This window comes from Struthio camelus, chromosome 14 (assembly GCF_040807025.1).
Source record: "Struthio camelus isolate bStrCam1 chromosome 14, bStrCam1.hap1, whole genome shotgun sequence".
NCBI classification, from domain to species: Eukaryota; Metazoa; Chordata; class Aves; order Struthioniformes; family Struthionidae; genus Struthio; species Struthio camelus.
The window spans coordinates 3,121,086-3,140,263 of record NC_090955.1 but is presented as its reverse complement, the minus strand read 5'-3'; the positions used below and the strand labels follow the sequence as shown (position 1 = coordinate 3,140,263).

The 19,178-nt window shown below is 46.8% G+C and overlaps 1 long non-coding RNA gene across 1 annotated transcript in view; it reads right to left on the bottom strand.

The window, feature by feature from the left end:
• LOC138060968 (uncharacterized) overlaps positions 1-19,178 on the bottom strand; it is a 115,763-nt gene that overhangs the window by 10,003 nt on the left and 86,582 nt on the right. Inside the window, exon 10 of the long non-coding RNA XR_011134486.1 lies at positions 2,773-2,863. This is a non-coding gene — a long non-coding RNA (uncharacterized lncRNA). The remainder of the gene's footprint in view (positions 1-2,772; positions 2,864-19,178) is intronic.

The following is a 19,178-nucleotide window of genomic DNA, read 5'->3' as shown; positions in this document are numbered from 1 at the left end:
ACTGTGCGAGTACTGATCTCGCATGCTGTACTAACCTGGTGCCTCTTGGTTAGAAGCCCTAAAACTCTCGGTTAGAGGTTGCTTAAGGCAAAGAAAAGGGAAATTAAGGAAACCATTGCTACAGACTAGAGAGCAAAACAGTGCTTACTTCCTTTACAGACATCTGTAAGTAAAGTCAGATGGAACAATGCTAGTCCATCTTTCTGAAACATTTTGCTCTCTAGCTTTCAGACAGAAATACTCCATATTATAACTAATACCTCATTGCACTGTAGGTTATTTAGGACTTCTACACAAAACTTATTCCATTCACGTGCAGTAAGAGAAAACTCATGTTATGCTACTTTCTCTTCAGCTAGGAAGGGGTATATGCTGCTATTAGTTGAAATTTGACTCAAATCGAAGCAAAGCTTTCATTCAACAAAACCAGTTTTAGACATCCTAGAGCATCAATACACATAGTAATATTTATGACGAAAGAATTGATTTTTTTTCTCACTGCTCTATGTTGGGTAAAAATTATTTGATTATATATTTAGCTACTAATGGAAACTCATTATTAGACTTTCATTTCATGCCTGTTTGCACCTGCAATCCATCTCTTCCTGTCCAAAGGATTGTTTCATTTAAGTTGCACAATACAAATGCTTTTTTACTTATAGGCTGATAAGAATCAGCCAGAATTCAGTATACATGGTCTGAAATAGCTCAGGAACATCACTTTTACAACAGCATCATTAAAGCAACAGCTCTCTGGTGATTTGTTGTCATTTACTGCCGTGCACATTGCCGTTAAAACTTACCTCGTGCTTTACCAGTTGATTTTGTTTACCTTTGCTAGTGGAACCTCTTGGCATCTTCCCTCTATCAGGTTACTACAGCATTAACATCAGTGCAGTCACCTTTCCAGCCGTTCCTGGTTTTTAAATCATCACCTACACCTCTGCTAAGCTAGTGCAGCTGTGCTTAACTTTGATTCATGCTCTGTGTCTGTTATTTTGCACTCGAACTCTGCAAAGCAAGTGGGAGCTATACAACAAGCCAGAGCAGGAGCTTATTTTGACTGCGTTTACCCCCAGTTCGGTTTCGCTAATTCTGCGCTAAGAATAGCTTTGACAGAGCAGCGGGGCTGGGCCAGAGGCTGGAGCCTCGGCTCGTGCAGCCTCACGCAAGTCCGTGGGCTGGCGGGAGTCGAGAAAACGTCAGCGGTTCCCACTGTGGCTCAGACTCACTGAAACTGTTTGTATGGGAAAGGACACCAGTGTTATATCACTGTAATAATAATAATTACCATAGTAATTATCACCGCTGTTCAATAAAACTAATAAAACATAGGCCGAGTGGTCACTTGTTTTACTTGGAGGGGCACATTGTTGTTTATTTCAGAATAACACGTTCCTCTAACACAAGCCACACCTAGCTACTGTGCCATCTGGTAATTTTTATATGTATTTTTTAACAATATAGGTCATTTATATTCTAAATCTTAACGATCAAAGGAGTGTATTTTTGGCCTTAAAGATTTAGGTAAGACAGTGAGCCTAATGAGCACAACTAAGCCAAAAGGAGAATCGTCAGTATTTTCAAAGGAGGCAGGAGCAGACCTAGCATCTGGAGTAAGACCAAAGGAAATCAGCCATTCGTGTCTGAGGACATGGGGCTTCCAGCTGGCAGGAGAAACGAACAGCAGTGTCAGCACGACACTCCGTGGCGGCACCGCAGAGACGGGAGGGTCGCAAGGAAATGCATTTGGACACTCTCGGTTTCAGGCAACAGAGAAAAGCCACCAAGTTCTCAGTGCTCTGCACAGTGTAAGCACCACCACGCGCACCTGCAGCCAGGGAGATTACCGTCTAATAGTGTCCTTGTTTTGGGAAGCTAGCATTTAAAGATATCATAGAAGTTATTTAGCAAAGTAGGGAAAGTTGGGTTGAAAACATCTATTTTTATGGAGCACCCAGCTCTTGTCTCTTAAACCTGCTTGGTCCACAGGAGCACAGAAATGGCTACACAGCTTCACAGACCTGGTGTGGGTCCCACTCCCAACGCCATATGGACATGCTCTCAGAAAAATGCAAAAGATTTTTCAGCGGGTAAGTATGGGACGAGGTGCTATGTTAGGAAATGTCTTCAAAACAACCTCAACTAGCGATAATGATAAAAAGGGAGGCAGCTGGCCATGGACTACTCATTTTGTTATGGTGGAGATACATTTCATTATGATTTCTCCAAGTACAGAGAATGAAACATTCTCAGTTTCAGCTTCACCTCCTGACTCTCTTGCTTAGCCAGTTGATACGCTCTGGAGGGCCACAATGCCCAGTGCAAACACATGCTCCTTCCCTTTCTTTTTCGTATTCCTTTTCACCTCTTTGATGTAAACTGTCATGACCTAGATATTGTAGCATGAGTTACATTATTTGCTCATAATAATTTCCACTGCCTTCTATAGGAAGGCTTCTCCTGTCAGTAACGAACCCTGTAGCTCATCTTCCTAACGCTAACCTAACCACCGGGCTCTTCAGGGAGATGCAGCACACACAAACCTGGTTCCAGGGGAAGTGACCAGCGTGCAGCTTACTCCACTAAACTCTGGCTCTGCTTCCATCTCCCTTTCGGCAATTAACCAGCCGTTAATTTCAGAGCTACCACCGTTTTCCTTCTTGCTCTTTCATCTCCTTCTGCTCTTGCTCATGAGAGATGGAAAAACGTGCCTAAATGTAACCTAACTCACACACAAGCAAAAAAAGTAGAGGACCAGTCCCTACGTACCCATCCAATGCTCCATCAAGTGCCCCCGCGTAGTCACCGACCGCGCTGAGCTGCACCGCTGCCTGCAGACAGAGGCTCCGGCTGGTAGAAGCTGGGAGTAAGAAGTCTGCAGGTTAGAGATACAGGTGCAGGAGTAGCAGATGACCATAACGTTCACCCCTGAAGTTGCCAGGCATTCTATTTTGGGGTTTTAAATCAAGAAAAGCATCCTGGTTAGGGCAGGAGAATCTGATCACAGCAATGATGTCATATTTTATTTTCATATAAAAATAGAAATGCTTGTTCAACTTCAGCAGAATTTCTCTGAATTGATCCTAATATGAGAACTGAAGCTGTCAGCACTGTGTATTAACGCTGCCACTGTATGGAAAAAATATCTGTGCTGTACAAATATCTATCTTATCAACAAGCTTAATTTGCTAAGGGTCTGACTCTACTCCCCACCGAAGCAACTGAAAACAGATGCAGATCAGAATGTGTTTGTTAAGTGGTCACGATCGCTAAAAATCTATTTTGCAATTAAATAAAATCCACCGACTATATGCGTACTGCCTGCAAGCGAGAATAGTTGGGAGTAAAACTCTATTCCAGAATATAAAGTCGTGTTGTGTTCCTCTGTCTTTTAAATGAGCCTTACCAGCACGCAACTCCAGTCCTTGTGAACTCTGCAGATTAAATTTCCTTGCAGTAATGACCACTAGGAATTAGTGAATTGTTAATCTTCCCACCTGCTGTGTATGATTATACATGAGTCTAATCAACCTGATTACGAAAGAAAGTAATTTCTGTTTTTATGGATATTTGTTGTTGTTGTCTGCTTTAGTTCTTTTGGGGGAACTGTAAAATTCCTTACCCTGTATTTTAAAGCAGAAATAATAATTAAATTAAAATGTGTAAAGGGAAGCAATGGAGGCTGATAGTAATTGCTTTACAACAGATACAGTAACTGATGCTCTGAGGATTTATTTCAAAGCATAGAAGTCAAATTAGAAATCTAGCTCTATCTGGATTTGCGTTGCTTTGATGAAGTCACTGTATCTTTGTGTCTTGATTTTTAGCTAAACTGTTTTTAATGAGAATGCCAATAACTACAGTAACATTAAATTTTTTTAGGGACACAGGAGGATAACATGCAAGTTTTGCTTTTCATTTACAGGTATAACCACAAATGTGGCACCTTTCTGTGCCTGAACCCTGAAACATGCTAAAGTAGGAAAAGAAGAACATTCATTAATTTGAATTAAAAGACAACTATCTAATGCATTGAAAGCAGATCATAAAGACAATCTGAAACGCTAAGCTAATCATAAGTCTTGTGTAAAATGTGTGTTTGAGCAAACATGTATTGAACTTTCAGAAAAAAACAGAGTAGAAGTTAAAGCCGGGGTCCACACCAGTCCTCTAAGCAGCGCCAAGGTTTTTTTCCAAGTCAGAAATCCATGGAAATCAGAGCTGAAGTACAGAAATCTGAAAACACAGCAAATGTAGAAAAATTCACAACAGAACGTTACACGACTTTATTCATCAGTCAAAAACGTGGTTATCTTCTTTATAGCCGCAAAACCAGAATGCCTTAACTGCACACACAGCACAGCTACACTTTGCAATCGTCTTTATGGTTGCACACCATGCAAGGAAACACATTCAATAATCCCTGGACTGTAACATCAGGCCATATGACTCCATGCATTACTGCCAGTTACCCGAGTATCGTTCAGTACCAGGCGAGCATTATTTCACGGGCAAGCCTAATCTACCAAGAGATACATGGTGCCAATTATGAACGCAATGTTGTTGCACACTTTGCATGCAAAGAACAGAAGATCGTCGGGGATCTCCATGGTGACAGTGGTGAGGCAGCTGGGTTACCTGAATGCTAATTTCCAGCCTTTCTCTGATCTTCATGGTTTTTTAATAGTTTTTTTTCATCCTTAACTCTAATTGGTTAGGTTTCTAACTGAGGGGGGTCGACAAATACCCCAGTATTCCTTAAAGGAAAAGCAAATCTCTTCTTGCATATACTTCTGCAACTTAATTTGCCTTAACCATTTTTGCATGGAGAGCTGCTCAAATGGTAGGGAATTTGCCTTCTGCACACGTCCAACCAGCCCTAAACTGGAATAGAGGAAGGCTAAAAACACCTTGCTAAAGGAGATCTCCAAAAATTCTTAAAAGACAGTTTTTTCCTCTGGATATCAGCTTGTGGCCAGGGCAAATCTCTGCTATATCCCATACCACAGATTCTTCTTACCTACTCCTCCATATGCAGAGGCTCCACTGGAGAGCCCACGGATGAGCTTTAATCTTCTTTATTACTGTTTATTGCTCCCATAGTGGCATAGAAAATGGGCTAGAAAATTAATGTACATCGAGTCCAGGGTTATCATAATTTGTAACACCCTTGTCCAATTCACATCACATTCTGCAGAAAAATTCTACTGAGATCTCAAAGTAATCTATCACTTGGAGGCAAAATTGACTTTCATTGATTTCAGAAAGGTATGTCCCGCTCACGATGATAATGACAACTCGGTGCTTCCTGAGCTGTGAAGTACCTGCTGCCTTCCTCGCATCCCTGTCCTCTTTAACCGCACGCTTAGTAGAAAAGCTGAACATTTTTTAGTTTAGCTCATTAAAACCTTAGAAAAGGTAAACCATCTCGTTTCTCTCGTGCTTCAGGTTATATGGGAACATCCTTAGAAGACGAATCACAGATCTGTGGAAGAAATCTTGGCACATTAGACCAATATATCCCCATGCAAGCATTTAACCACCCTGGTAATGTAAGACTACCATTACTTCACGCAGCAAAAGCAGCAGGAACGCATGCCCGTGCTCTACACCCACATGCTACGTCCCGTCTTTCTACTCCCCTCGTCTTTGCTTCCAACACGCAGGGCCACCTTACTCTTGCCAGAGCTAGGGCTACTCATGCCACGCGGAGAGGCTCAAAACGCGCCCGCACCGGGGGCAGCAACACATCAGCAAATACGCGGCGGTGCTGGTCGTCCCCGGCAGGTATAAGCAACCACGAGCGGGACGCCCATCGTTGCAAAACGCAATCAGGTGACACGGGGCTTTCGGATTGCTGTCATTAGCTCCAAAGCTGCTCTTGCGACACCACCAAAGCCCTGCTGAAGACGGCGGGCGCTCCGCACGGAGACGAACGGGCCTCTTTTCGGCACTGCTGGCTTCCTGAAAGGAAGGTGCTACCGCCCCGGCCCCGGCCTCCCGCCGAGGTCTGAGCAGGACGAGGCTTCCTGAACGGCGTGCGCGCGTCGGAGGTGGCCCGGAGACCCGGGCTGCCGCGGCTGCATGCTGCTACCCGCCGCCGTCGTGCCCGCAGCGCGGCTTCCCGGGGAGCGCAGAACAAAAGCCAACGCCAGCGGCTGTGCAATCGCCCAAGTAACCTCCGCATTTTCATTTTTAATCTACTTCTGCTTACTGGAGAAATAAATACAATAGATCATTAAAGCTCATATTAATACGCAGTCACCTCCTCCACCTCTCTTCAAAATGCTGCTTTATCTAGTGCACAATAGGAGATTTAAAAGGACTCTGTTCATCTCATTTCATACATTAGCGCTAAGTTTAGCTTCTGTAGGTAACAATTTCTGTTTAAACTTTAATAAAGAGGTATGTTTAGAATCTCAGGGGCATGTTCTCCGCTTGTTTGAAACAAATGAGGATTACATAAGGAGGAACAGGAGCTCCAAAGAGGGTTCATAAAATTAATTGGTTCTAAGCTGCAGCTGAGCGGAGCTGAGCGTTTGCCATCTATAATGACGAGTGACCAAAGCGTGCGTGGTCCCCTCGGATATTCCCAAAAGTCCGCTTCCGAACTTAAAGCTCTCCTACGGGACATTGCAGCAGACCTACTGAATTCGGTGTCCCATGACTAAGGACTACTTTTGAAGTTCCCACACACCTTGCAGGGCCGAGGGACCTGTTATAGCAGCAAGCCTGACTGATGGGGTCAAATTCTGCGCAACCGAACGCCCTATCTAACCTCACGGGTACAACCGGCAGCAGTCCCAAAGACTATAAGAATTCCCTCTGAGTAATCCCAGTTTCATTTTACGAGATGCAAAATTTTTAAGTTCTACCTCACAAGAATATCACGGATGCTGCAAAGCCTGGAGTGGTATGCAGAGGCGTTTGCAACGCTTCAGAGTCCCTCCGTATCGTTTTTAACGAATCCAAATAGCAGAGGACACGCCTGAACATTCAAACGAAACGGAAAAATCCACGCTTTGACCACAATTGTCAATCCTGTTTCCCAAATTCCTCTACAGGATCCTATGGCTACACATGCTGTGCTCCCTCTGCTTAAAGACACTGCTGGTTGTTGGTCTGCGAACAATAAATATTCTATGGCCTGAGTTTATCAAGTACCAGGCTACCCAACCCGCCCGAGGGAGTTTCGGGGATTCCTGGCGGGAGCCGGTCTGCCTCCGCGTCCCGCAATAGCCGGCCTTACGCGTGGCCACGGACAGGGCAGCTGTGCAGCCTTGCCCCGCTTACCACCCCGCCATTCCCGGCTCGGAGGATCGCTTACATCGGCCATCATTTAACAAGCTAACGTAAAACCTTTCACTGAACCTCCCCAATTGCATTTAAAGCCATATGTATACATACACACATATTTAGGTGTGTATGTATATATACAAAATCTTCTAAAATAGCTTCCATGTGTTATTCCATTCCAGAGCTCCTTTCAGCTAAAAATATTGAGATAAGCATGCTAAATCCTGCTGACACTTGCATCCCTCCAAGTCCTCACTTCTTTGAGCACAAGCGTCATGAAGCCCAACTTGCGACAGGCTCCTAATATCTTTTAAACAGCCAAAAGCTGTAACCACTCCACCTTCAGACAGCGCTCTAAACAGTGACACGGAAATAGCAAATAAGTAAAAGGCCATGAGAAAACGCTCAAAGACATGGAGCGCCGCTTCTGGGTTTTACAGAGCGGCAACGCTCGCGGTCGTGCGCTGCAGCGGCTCCCTCGGCGGAGCTCCTTCTCCGTAACGCTGAACAGCGCGTCCTTGACGTGCTCCGATTCGCTTCCCTTGACGTGCGCGGCGACAGCTTCTGCTGAATGTAAACACGGAATTTGCACACGGAGAAGCCTTCATCAGCCGAGCAGCCAGAAATTAAAGTAAACGGGAGTAAAACTTCTCTTGCACCTAATCAATAACAGTGATTTTGCTGGGAACATATAAATACTGAAAAAAGCAAAATCGCTTCATCTTTTCTTTCTCTGATGACTCTATTAGCTAAGCAAGGCTGTAGTTCATTAATACTGCTGAAATTATCCCTAATTTCCCAGCTATTTTATGCACTATCATTGGCATTTTAGTCAATGGCATAATCACGTGGGACAAAATATAATTTGTGATAATGTCCTTGGGTAATGAACATATTGCAATGGTTACTAATGAAATAGGGAAGAAGAAGTACGACCGTTTTTCTGTATCACCCCACATAGTGCTCGGACAATTTTTGCTGCTCTTCACAGATCATGAGGGAAGGCTGAAGTTCCTCCTCTTTTACTCAACATAACTTGCATACGTATGGATCAACAAGTACTCAGGTAGCAAATGTCATTCTCAACTTACAGCAACCACCAAGTTTAACACAGCTGTTATTTCTTTCCAGATGAGTCACACCTACTTGCATGCAACCTCGACCAAGAACCCATCGTGAACAGTACGTGCTCTGAGGAGCCTCCAGGCAAAAAAGAAGTAACAAGGTCTACTCACCAAGAAAGTGAAGATATAAGGACTGACAAGGCAAACACGGATACGATAATGCCAACCAACACTGACAGGACCACCTGAATCATGATCCTGAATTACTGCTCATCACATAAATCTGCATTTTAAATTCCCTGATGGCACAGAACAAATCTGAGTAAGAATTTCCCGAGACGAGCTTTCCATCCGTTAGGAGGGGGCACCTGAGCCCCCCCGAGCAGCAGTAGGAAGCCCCTGGGGCTTTGCAGTAGCTTTTGCCCCCTGCCCAACAAGACACAAATGCACACTTGGATTCCACATCCTGCGGCACCTCCCGTTCACACACAAACGTGCCTCGCTCTTGGCATACTGCCACCAGGGTCTCCCATCTTCTAAAGCAGTACTAATAAAATGTTCACTGCTGTTTCTGAAGGATGTTGCACCTATACCCTGTGTGGTGCTTTACACTACTTGGAACAGTCATTAGAGGACCACCTAGTCTTCACGGGCTCCACGCTGTTGCTCATACCCAGACATAGGAGCAGCAGGCATCAGTCTGTCAGTAACTTTTTCAACAAAAGTGAGATGTACACTTGGTTTTAGATAATCCAATAGAAAGAATTAAAGTAAAACTCCCTTCGAGATTTCACCATGTCTGGAAGTCTTACAGCTGTTCAGACATGGACTCTATTTAAAGAAAATGAAATCTTCCTCTGTTGCTAGTTTATTATTAAGAGGTATCACCTGTTGCTCTGTGCCACCACCACATATGCACTTGAAGTAATTGAGAAAGTAGTTGTTGACATATCACCATGTATAGAGGATAACAGACACCATCATTATTCCTGTAGAAGGGAAGCTGGAGCCACGACACAGCAGCGTGACACCAGCTTCTCCTGCTGGGAGTCGCACTGTCATTCCTACTTTGGGCAACTTAGTTCACCGTTGTCAAAACAGACATTCACTTATATACCTCCTATAGTAAAATTAGTCAAAATGATGACTTTCCCCTGTAGCACTGAAATATTTTCATATCTAAACCTTTCAGTCATAGTGCAAACAATATTTTGGCAGATGTTACAGAAGACAAAGGGAATAATGTCATGCCACTTTATATAACGCCATATCTGGAAAAAAAAATTGTGCCCATATGTATGTATCAGGGTAAATACACATCATTTAACGCTTAAGCAATAACAATTTGAATATTTTCAAATCTTGCAAAACATCCAGCCTATTCCCTGAAGCATCAAACCTTGTCACACAGCTCATCCAACGGACATCACACGGAGTATAATGCCACTTTCTGGACCGTGGACTTGAAGGGATGCTTCAAAATAATTTCAAAGAAAACATGTGGAGAGTTTTCAAGCTGTCACTAGAACATGACCATCCCTGAGGGATGCTGGAAGAGATCATGGTCCAGTTTCGAAGCATGGGATGGCGACTCCTGCAGCTCAGGTTAGATTGACAACTTTTCAGATGGCCTATAGAGAGATCCAGGATACTACGCGTGCGCTGTGGAAAGGCAAGTAAATGTTTAAGGGAGACGCCACTGCAGACAGGCAAGTCATGTTCTACTTAAACCAAAAGAATAAGTCAACACGGTCAACTTCTACCTTTGGAAATACAACCTATATTTACCATATGGCCAATATACAGCATGTGCTGCAATGACGGGAAGGAGCCTCGGCAGCAACAGGCAGGCAGGAGAGGGCACCGGCTCCCCAGGTGTCCCATCTCTCCTTCTGGGCTTGGGTGGGTCCCAGGGACCCCGGTATCGTCCTCATCAGCCCCTCCGGTGGCTCCCTCCTGCTGGCTGGGGACGTCGATTAACCAGCAACTCGCATTGCTAGCACCTTCCCCAGCAACGGCCTTATCCTGCCCGTTCGGCAGATTGTCAGTCCTGCTCCCGCGAGGGCTAGCGGCAAGATCCCTGCCCACTTCGGGGCGACCAGGATCTGGGCTCAGCCACCCCTCTGTTCACCAGCAGGGAAAGCGTACGCTTTTTATTGAGCCTCCTCGTAGGCAGAGCACTATTCAAGCACGTTCCTGGTTTCTGAACAGATGTCTTCAGCTGGGACCCCAGAGACAAGTGCAGGGCGTTTATCTAGTGGTAACAAAAGCCTCACGGCATTTCTTAGCTAGAAAGAAAACTGAGTTTAGCAATTATTCATAGCCTTACATACGTCCCTGCAGTCGGGCTGACTTGGCAGACTGAAGCTAATTGGGTTTACAGTGGAGTGAAGCTTTGACTGAAGCATCCAGCTTAAAAACACTAACCCCCCCCCCCCGTATCCCCGATAACACCGCTCTCGAGCCTGTAAAACAACAGCCCCACATATTAGCAAAGAACAAACGCCGGCTTTGCTCCTGCTTTACAAACCAAAGACCCACAAGCGAATACTTGGGCAACGTTTGATGTGCTACGTTCTGCTCCACGATGTAGCAGCTGCGGGAAGGCTGCGCCTGGCTGACGTTTCAGGCTGCTTGCGAAGTTCACCAAACCGCTGTGGTCACCGGCGAGGGGGGAAGGTGGGACCCTTCCCGGGAAGGGGAGGAGGGCAGGGAACAGAAGCTGGGGTGCGAAACGGCTCCAAGGCTAACGCACCAAAAAAATTGGGTCCGCGAAAACCCGGCGCCGGGAAACCAACGCCGCCTCAGGTTCAGCAAGGAAATTATGCAAAGTCTGCCGCGGTGATTTATGACCATAAAACGGCTTACTTCACGAGCCCAGCGGGCAGCAGGCGCTTCTGGTTTTTTTTTTTTTTTCCACACGTTAACAGCAAAAAGAAAGGGCAGGAGGTTTCGCTTCGCGGGGCTGTTTCCCCGTTTCGCGGCTGCAGCCGAAAGAGCTCCCCCACGCTTCGGGGAGACGCTGCGCTCCGCAGCTTCGCCGCTCGGGCGAGGGCCACCCGGATGCTCCCGCCACCACCGAGCCCAGTGCCCACCCAGCCGGCGGGGGAGCGCCTCCAGGCGAAGTGGAAACCCCACCACCCTGGGGAGCAACCTTTGGCGGCGCGGGGAGAGGGACGCTGCGCATCCTCCTTCCCCCTCCGCTCTTCTGCTCTCTTTGTCTCAGCTATGCGATGATTTCAGAGGAAGCCACCTGCCTACAAATCCGGTCTTCAGAGCCGACGATGCACCCGTCCGGCAGCCCGGAGCCAGGCGACGCTGCCCCGCAACACCTTTTCCATCGACTCCCATATGGCTCAGCGCACGAGAGTGCCTAACGAAGAGAAGATGATGAGATTTGAGGCAAGCTCCTGCTTCCCGTGGGGCTTTCCCGCTCCCGCAAAACGCCAGGCGAGGCTTTGCCCCGCGCTGCTGCTGCAGGACGGCCGCGCGGCGGGCCAAGGACTAGCAAGCGGGCGGCTTTGTTTTAACGGGAACGGCTTGTCCTTCCGCTGAGTCATTTGCTCCAACACCTACAAGCCGTAGGTGGCCTGCCCCGCCACTGTCAGGCTTTTGTCGCCTGTCTCGGGTAACGCTGCGACCTGGAAGAGAAGGGGAAATTTCCTAGGGGAATGATTTAGCGGAAGGACGTAAGAGCTGCTAAGAGACGCGATCTAACTTCTTTTCTCCCGTGAACCTGAAGGACCGCGCGGGCCGCTCGGCAGAGCTGCTGGGCAAGCCGGCTGCGGTGCAAGGGGCTTTAGAAACTCCACCGAAAGTCAGCAAGCCAGCCGTAAGCTAACCCCCCTCTCCATCAACCCAAAAAGCCTGCAGGGCCATATTTTCGGCTGCCTTCAGCCGGTTTCTCTCGCTCTGTCTAAGCAGCGCCTCAGTTGGCTCACCGGCGCGCCTTTAGCCAGGTCCTCGGCGGCGCTGAGGCCGCCTTTGCGCAGCGGCTGCTGCAGAGGACGGGCCGGAGGACGGGGGAGCCGACCTGCCGCCCGCCCGGGGCTCTTCCGACGCCTCCTGGAAGCGGCGGGGGCTTCAGGGGCGCCCTCCGTGACGGGCTCCCGCTCGGACCGCCAGCTGCACAGCCACCCACAGGTGTTGCTGCGGCAATTGGAAACCGTTTGGGCAGCATTAAAAATAAAGAAACAAACTCATTTTTATGGCCCAATGCATAAAATGCCTGGCTTCTGCTGGGAATCTAAATCTGGGCTGTTCAGTTAATTTGATCGGATGTTACGAGTTGAGGGCATGATTTGAAACCACAAGTCATCTTTCTCCCCGGAAGAGTGGATAACTGAGTCTATTAATCTGACAATACATTTAAACTGAGTTATTGTGACAAGGGACTTCCATTATCCATTTCGTCTAGTTGCAAACTGTCAGAATAAATCTCGGGGGGTTAGGGAAAAAAAGCTGCCTGCCTTTGTTTGCTGCTTTTATATGCCACAACAGTTTAGATCTGGCTCCCTTTAACTCACGAGACTGCACAACTGTACAAGGTGGGAAGCTCGCAGTACAGGAAACGTTAACTTCAGGGTCACCAAGGTTTTCTTCAAAAGGAGTAAGAATTTCCACGACCCCTTTCTCTTTTACATCTCGGGTTTTTCACTCTAACTTTTTCTCCCTTTGGAATCAATTAACAAATATCTTCAGAAAAGAAAAAACGGTTTCCTAAAGCTCTGCTTCTATCTCGCTTGTAAAGCAAGTTAAATTAAATAGTCAAAACTGCTACAATCAGAAATGAATCAAAAGAAAGCATAAAATAGTAAGCAATGGTGTTATGGTTAAGCAGATAACGACACTTCCTTCTTCCCCGCTATTTGTTTTGCAACGAGACCGTGAGAACTTCAGTACAAGAACAGCCTTTTACTGCAAGTACGTTAACTGCTCTTTGGGGTGGCGTAACACACTATTGGGACAGCCCGCGCTGGTAGGTGGCCCAGGAGTTGGCCACTTGATTTTTAATAGAAAGGGACTACGCGCTTAACAACGCTTCACTGAAACAAAAACCCCAGCCAGCCCTACTACGTGGAGTACATCAAAACTTGAAGCCACAAGGCAGCGACAAAGTTCAAACAAACAAACAAAAAAACCCAGCAAAACCCCCTGACAAACTTAAGAGCTTTTATATATTGGCCTAATTTGTTAGGGAGATTCCACTAACAAATAAACACTGTTACTTCAACTAATTTTAATTCTATTAGCTCCATACTGCTCCCATGAAACAAAAGCGATGCAAACTCTAATTCATGTGCTGCCGCAGAATCATCATTTGGTCTCAGGAGGTGGTCGAAAGCTAAGTACAAAATGTCAGTGTCACAACTTCACAGCTCTGCGCTTGTTTTTGATCAGATCTGGGAAGTGAGAAAAGACGCAATATGCTCGTTCCTTCACTGTCACTGCAGAGTATTCATTAGTTTTAATTATTTTTTAGGTTCTAGGGGGAACCATTAAAAAAATTAATCACAAGTGGAAAGAACAGCAGCCGTATGTGGCAATAAAAAGACAATAGAGCATTTTAGGATACACGCTTGTTATGATTTATACTCCAAACAGGACTAGGGGTAGCATATGGTGATTGCCATAAAGTAACATTTGTTATAAAAACACGGGGATTTATCTCCAAGATTAGTTATCTGTAAGAAGCTGCATTTACTTTAATTTATATTCAGATTCTTGTTCTAAAACCAAAACTTTTTTTCAATCAAGCCAGGGTGTTACAGTCCTCCAACTACTGCACCTGTGAACATCACACCCTTTAAGCAGACCTTTTCCCCACCGATTTCAGCGGCGCTGTTTGGACGTTTGGACGCTCTGCTTGGAACAAAGGCCAAATCTGGCAGACTCCAGCTGGGCTCCTTCTCCTTAAACTGCAACAACCAACACTACGCGCTTTGCACGCAGGGAAAGGGACAGCGCTTAAACTCCCAGTGATCGGGTCCATTACTTCTTTGTTGCCATTGTTCTTTCCTCACTGAATCGGGAGCGCGGAGCGGGCGCGAAGGCTGTGACTGCCCAAGGCCCGCTCTCTCCAAGAGCCCACTGCGAAAAAGACCAAAGCCAAAACCACGCTGCCCTGCAAGCCAACGGGTGCAGAAGAGCCTTTAACCATGCCACAAAATGCCCCCGACCGCCCCAGTAGACCTTCAATCAGAAGCTCGTCTTGATGGCACAAGGCTTAGACCTCAGTGAGCTCTGCTCTGGGGCAATAACCGGTTCGCCAGCCCTGCGCTCGCCTTTCGCAACCAGCCAAGCTGCCCTCTCTTCAGCCGCAGGCTCCGTATGCCTGTAAGGACTTTCGAATTAGGTAAAGGTTACGATGCTTTTGTTTCAACATCCCAAACCTAGTAAACGTCATGGGTGATAATTGCTATAAATAAGGTATTATTATTTACTGCAAGTAAGAAAAAATAGTATGCAAAGCATCACCTTATTTTCTTCTTGCTTACTAAATCCATACAGTAGGGAGGAACATCAGAAAAAGCAAAGATTAATGGTAGTGAAACGTCTCCAAGAAGGCAGCACTAATGTTATGAAGTATTTCTATTAAAATCTGGAAATCATAAAATTTTAATACACATTTTACAGCTTTTATGCGATACATCTTGAGGAACATGACACGATGTACTCCATTACGTGAGCAGAAGACACAGGGCGGGCTGTACGCAGGAGCAGATCAAGGCTGGGGCTGATGCTCAGGCGCGAAACACGAGGTCTCAGGGCGTCCCACCACCCACCCAGGGCAAGCTGCTGGAGCCTCCAAAGGGAAGACGACACGGCTCAACCAGGCTCAGGGGGAAGTTGCCAACAAAGGGGCTGATATGGTTTTTCACTGCCCAGTTTTCCCAAGTAGCAAAACATAGAGGCTAGTGTCTCAAAAAGTCCCTCTGCCACTCGTGTCAGCAGGACCTCTCCTTGTAACTCCAAATAAGGCTTAATTTTCCTCTGATCAAAGGCAGGGAGCTTGTGCTGGGTGAACTGAGGACAGAAACGACAATTTGTCCTAAACAAAAGATTTTAAATTACTTTAAAAAGTTTAATTCATGAAAGCTCAGGCGTCTTAGGTCAATTCTCCTGATTTATACATTCAAACACATCAGCTGAGAGAAGTCCAAGGCGTTCAGTTAAGGTCTGCTTTCACAGGCTAGGAAAGTATAACTTTTTTTTTTTAAATCCAGCAGTAACACACTAAAACGAAAGTGCCTCAATAAATGACCAGCGGGAATAAACAAATGCTGGATGGTCAACATACCGGCATTTCCCAGGACGTTCCTCATTTATTTAGCGTCCAAGCCAGTATTTTTAATTCCTCAGTCCCATCGCCAGCAGCCTGCACCGATATCCTCAAAGGGCAGTGCAGAAACAAGCCGGTCCGGCACCAAAACTCGCCTGCCACCGGGGAACGAAGCCGGCTTTCGAAACGCAGAGGCGAGAGGTGCTCAGAGGAGCGACCCGGGTGCTCCTCACCTCTCCCCACCACCGACGGTCACTGGGCGCCCGGGGAGCAACCAACAGCCTCCGGGCTGCTTCGCACGCCGCGGCGCTCGGGCTCTGCACCTCAGCCGCCGGCCTCGCTCCCGCTCACCGACGACGGGCGAAACGCAGCCGGCAGGCTTCGAGCGGCGCCGGCGAAACGCCACTGCTGCCGGCAAGACGAGAGGAGCCCGGCGAGCCAGGCTCGCTCGCACCGACGCCTCTTCGCCCCGCTTGGTCTGGCAGCGTGAAGGGGCCTTAAAGCGCGCGCAGATGCCGTGGGCATCCACTTTATCTGCTGCTTACACTGACAAAGCGGCACCCGCGCCTTCCCCTTCAACGCAGACCGAGACTTCGAAGCTGCGAGTCCCACGGGGCGCTCAGCTCAAGGCTGCCATCGTATCTCCCCAGCCCAAAAAACAGGCCGAATGCTACAGCCATCAGCTGCCGCTTGCTGTCCCTGGGCTTCGGTCTGCTCTTTTTTCCTCTCCAAGCCGACAGTGTTTGAAGTCTGGGAGGCTGAAAGGTCCAAGTTGTAGAGCAGCCGCTGTGTCCTCCTCCTGCTCTCCACGCCAGCCCAAGAGGAATGCTAAAGCGGGATTCCATTTTTCTTTAAGGAAAGGGAATCACTCTACCTCATCCAAAGGGCTCTTAAAGGCTTTGATAAACCAAGTCCTCTGCACCATGGAAAAAACCATCGTTTTCTATTTTCTCCCGTTTCTGAAGGATTTAGAAACATGATTATTTCCATGAAGAGCCTTCTCCTAGTCTTGGGCTACACTTCCTCATACTTGGATCTGCTGACAAAAGACTGCAAACAAAGTGCAAATAAACCAGGGCTTGAAAAGCATCACGTTTAGCCTCTTGTCCAAAAAATAAAAAACGCACACAATCAAAAATAACCAGGACATTTCTTCCTTGTAAATTGTTTCTCATTTCTAATCACTGCGGCATGCTAAAATGAGATGCAGATGATTATCGGTACTTATTTCAGACTATTCCATACTGCTTCTTCAAAGCGATGTGAAATTCCTGGTAGGTGCCAATACAGACATAAAATTTAAACTCACAGGCCAGATCCGGGGCTGACGTAAATCAGTGTCTTCAGGGGAACTCGGGCGACTTTGATGGGGAGCGGGAAGTGGCAGGATTCGAGTATTTGGACCGCGTTACAAAAGACAGTACCTATAACAACCATTCACTTGATTTTTTTCTCCCCTGCACTAAGCATAAGCTGCGCTCCTGCCTTGCCAGGGGATAGATCATCACTTCACCAGTTTCACTAATATTTCTGAGTGCGTCCCGGCTTACTGGCTGCAGTTGGGATGAGCGTATCAACCGACGCAGGAGCTGGGGTAGCCTACCATCTCACACCCAAAACGGACAGCAACACTTACCCTTGCACCAAACGACTCATTTGCAAAACCAGCACAGTTGTTGGGACTAACTGAATGCAACATATATTGCGTTGTGTAGGAACAAAACAGTTATTTAGCAGGGCTGAATGAAGGACAGTGACAGATATGTTTATAGAAGGCACGTTAAAATGAATCACTTCTGATAACATTTTTCTTTCCCTGACATAGTTGCAACCATCTTTAAAATAATGTGACTCTCTGAATGGGGATATTTATTTCAATTAAGTAAGACAAAGCATCAGATCTAAGCAGTGCTGTAGGCAAGGGATTTGGTTATTTAGAATTACTCTGCACTAACATTACACTGCTCCACAGCCCTATATTGTGCTCAGACAGTATATGAAATTAGGCACAACAGGGAGAAAGAATCAATCAGTCCTGGCTAAGGAATTGAGATAATAATGACTCATTTGACTGGATTGCTCTGGAAAATTAATCATGACGCTGGTAATTACTAACCTGGGATAGCTGCAGTGCTCATTATTCTCCTTTTACTCTATTGAATGTTAAGTATTATGAAGACGTTTGTTAGAAACACGGTCTTGTCTGCAGGCTGTCGATCATGGGTGAGGCCTCTCCGAGAGGTCTGAAATCTGTCCTCTTCCTACACGTCGCAGGAAACAAACCCCAAACAATTGCGGTTTTTGATATATGGCCTGGGGAACAGCAAATAAAACATTGCTGCATGACCAGCTAGGCGCTGGCAAGCCGGATGGGTGGGCGACTCGCAGCAAGCCAGCTCCGCAGCGGCTGCCTGGTCCTGCCCGGGGATCTGGTCCGTCCCGTCCTCCGGGCAGCGGGCGAGTTCAGGCATCTCTGAAGGCCCCATCGTTTCTTTAGGTGTTTTAGCACCTCTGCGTCAGCGACCAGCCTCCTTGCTGAGGACAACTCGACGCGGTGCCTTTTACAGCCCATCAACCTGACTCCTTAACCAGCCAGACAAGTCACAGTCCCACGGCACAAGTTTCTCCCCAGAAATGGTGCGTTTTTCCCCTGAAGCACTTGGGTTCCTCCAGCCCGCGGGCAGGATCCCGGGGCCAGGAGTCAGACGCGTGCTGCCGAGACCGCAACACGGCTGACGAGGAAACCAGGCGGAGGCACGACTGGGACAGAAAATATTCTTTACAACAATCACAGAAAGAGATTAGGCTCTAAAAAGCTGAGAGTGAGTGAAAACAAAGATGCCCAACAGATGTGCTCTCAAACATCTGCTCTCAAACATGTCCCCACCCCAGAGCACATTACGCTACTTTTTTAAGTGGATCAGCATGGTGTTTACCTTATGTTGAACAGCAAGTGATGAAACCGAATGCCCTGTAATATGTAGGAAAAGGAAAAAAAAAAAATAGAATTGGCTCTTCTTCAGTCAAGTTGAGGGGTAATGCGTTTCTAATCCTCTGAACAAGGCAGAGGTTACCTAAAGCTACCTACCGCTACTCTTCTTGACGGTGGAATTTTAGATTTCTAGCCAGCTTTCCTAATTACTCCAATTTTTCTACCAAATTCTTTGTCCCAGTTGATTTAACACAAAATTGTCTTCAACCTTGTGAAATGGGCTCTTCTAAGGCACCGTATATACATGTCACTGGTTTTTTACTTTAACCTATTAGCTCTCAACGAAACTCGGTCACTAAGCAAACACTAACCGTTTCCTGTCGAGATGGTCAAACGTGCAATTTTTTCAGATGGGCTTGGTGACGTCAAAAATGCCCATCTGCAGTTTTTGGAAAGTCTGAGTGCCTTTCAGCACTAGAAATAAAAGCCGCCTACTTGAAGTCCCAAGTGTGACAAGGTGTTTCTCCCGCAGTCATGAGACACAGGAGCTAGTCGCCCACCCTCCCATGAGCGCTGAGGTTACGGTCCGCGTGCCAGGCCA